The sequence below is a fragment of the Medicago sativa genome, chromosome 3 (genome assembly GCF_051527215.1).
Source record: "Medicago sativa cultivar Bolivia chromosome 3, Bolivia_mono, whole genome shotgun sequence".
In the NCBI taxonomy this organism is placed as follows: Eukaryota; Viridiplantae; Streptophyta; class Magnoliopsida; order Fabales; family Fabaceae; genus Medicago; species Medicago sativa.
The window spans coordinates 8,017,501-8,020,190 of NC_140751.1; the positions used below are offsets into that span (position 1 = coordinate 8,017,501).

At 34.1% G+C, this 2,690-nt stretch overlaps 1 pseudogene; it reads left to right on the plus strand.

The window, feature by feature from the left end:
* The window catches only part of LOC146935414 (F-box/kelch-repeat protein At3g23880-like), a 3,053-nt pseudogene extending 1,755 nt beyond the window's left edge, over positions 1–1,298 (plus strand).
* Positions 1,299–2,690: the final 1,392 nt, after the last annotated feature.

Here is a 2,690-nt window from a genome sequence, read left to right on the forward strand (position 1 = left end):
ACCGAAAGCTAATTCAAAACAGAAATGGGCGAAAAAGTGAGTGTTTTCCAGTTTTGGCTGACAGGAAATCGGGGCCCAAAGCTGAAAAATCAGCTCAGAATTCGGGGCCCGATTTTGGCAGTTCGGGGTCCGATTTTTGGACATTCACAGCTTACGGGAAAGACCAGTTTTCACTCCAAAAACCCAATTTTTGATCCCCCAATCACCCAAAATGAATTAGAACAATGTTTACAGGTTCTATATACAACATAACAACCAAAACCACATAGAAACATGCATCAAACAACACAGTTCATCATATTTTCCTCAATTAACCTAAAACTTCTAAACCTAAACCAAGAACACAACAATTCATCAAATTTTCAGAATTATACATATTATTAGTGAAAGGAATCCCACCCTTACCTTAGTTTAGATGAATCAAAAGTTTACAGAATTGTTCCTCCTCTTCTCTTTGCCTCTTCTAGGTTTTCCCTTCTTCTCCCAAAAGCTTATGTTTTCTTTTGTACGTGAAAAATGTTTCTGCCTTCTCTCTATTCTATTTCCCAATAAACATAACCTCTCCTTTATTTTTCTTAACTCCCTTAAACTAACATAATTACTAATTAACTCCCATTAACCAAAATATTAATATTTTACTCCTATTTTTATTTCTCCTAATATTCCACATATAATAAAGTCATATTCATTTAAATAATATACAACCACATAAATCATATATTTCACATAAAATCACATATAGATATAACAAATAAAATCATATAAAAATACTCACACATCTACTAAAATATTAGAACAAAAATGGGGCGTTACATTTCCCTTTTGCAAGATCAGCAAAATTTGTTAGTGGCACTATTAATTGGTTGGCCTCCAGACAATTCTATCCGGTATGTAACCATTTTATTGTTTCTTTTGATTTGGCAAATGAGTCTTATCGAAAGCTATCACCTCCTAGTTATGGAGGGGCAGACATGGGTAAAATGCTTACCTTGGGTGTTTTGAGGGATTGCTTGTGCTTGACTTGTGGTGATGATGTTCGGGTTATGAAAAAATATGGAAAAAAAGAGTCATGGACTAAATTGTTTACTATTCCATACGAGCGAGATCCTAATAGATACCATGTCTACGCCAAGGTAATATATGTTTTTGAGGATTATGAAGTGGTAATGTTAAACATTTTAGGAGCTTTGGATTTGAATGTGATTCTTTACGATTCTAAAAAAGGGAATGTTAAGCCTACAAATCTTAAAAACATTCCAGAAGTCTGTATTGAGAGTTTAATATGACCTTGTTCTTAATGTTTTTGAGGATGATCAAGTGTTGTTCTTAATGTTACGTCACTTGAGCGTGAGATTCAACTGCTGCATCCTTTTAGGTTAAACCGAAACACTTAAATTAGTTTCTGTTTATGTTATTTATTTATTTTTGGAATTTGTCTTTGTTACTAAAGACTTCTTGGATCATTGTTAATTAATTGTCTATTGATTTTTGAAGGTATAGAAATTTGACGCTATTTTCATTTATATTATATGTTTGTTATAGGTTTTGGGTTAAATAGTGTTCATCTCCAACTATTTGGGCGAGTTTTGGTTTTGCCCCCTCTAATTATTTTTATTGTTTTTAGAGTCTCCCTTTCCATTTGAAGATTCTTTGACATTTGACTGTCCAAAAATAATGACATGGCATACTGAGTTGGATATTATTTAACTCATAAGCATGTATTATGATTTAGATGTGTTTGCCATTTGAGTTTCTATGATACTAATTATTATGGTTCACATGTTTTTCAAAATCATTTTTTTTTAAATGTCTGCTCAATGATGTACAAATTTTATAATGTTTGCTTCAAATCTTGCAAAGTACATTATTAAATGAACAATTTTTTTTATCACACATGTTGTTCTTTGTCAAGGTTATAATAAATTGAAAGATACCACAATGGTCACAAAGAATTACAAAATCCTTTATTATAAAAGTTAGACTTGATGAGCTAGCATGTTTGCCCTAATCTCTTGCATTTTTCCCTCCTAAGCATGTAATTATTGCTAATCTAATCTCCCAACCACACACTTAATCACAGTCGTTGATTCAAACTCTATTTTCAAACTCCTCACTTTCTCTCTCATACAGAAACATCATAATGACAATTGATAACAGTGTTAATCATACTCATTCACTACAAGAAAATCTGCATTTTGCGACACTTCAATTGCGACCTTTACCTTCAAACTGCCTCTGAATGTACACTTGCGACGGTTTCTGCAACATTTGAGGCCAACTGCCGCAGGTTTTTTAGGAAAAATTGCGACCCTTAAATAAACCGCCGCAGCTTTTTGTGTTATATCACAATTTTTGCCCAATTTACTCACTCCCCCTTTGTCAATTTCACTCTCCCGCTTCCCAATTTCACTCTCCCGGTTCCCAATTTCAAACCCTAAAACCTCCAATTTCAATTTCTCTAAATCTCAAAATCTTCATCTCACCCTAAATCTCTTTCATTTCCTCTCACCACAATCACTAACGATGCCTTCGTCGATCAAATGGTTTCCAACTTCAATTCTCTTGCAAGGAACTGAAACCCACCGATGGGGTTGACTGAAACATGTCACCAACGTTTCTCTCCACCGGTAACCCTTGTCTCAATTTCTTCTTCCATGTTGTCCCTGATACTCCCTCGGAGACCCTAGTTG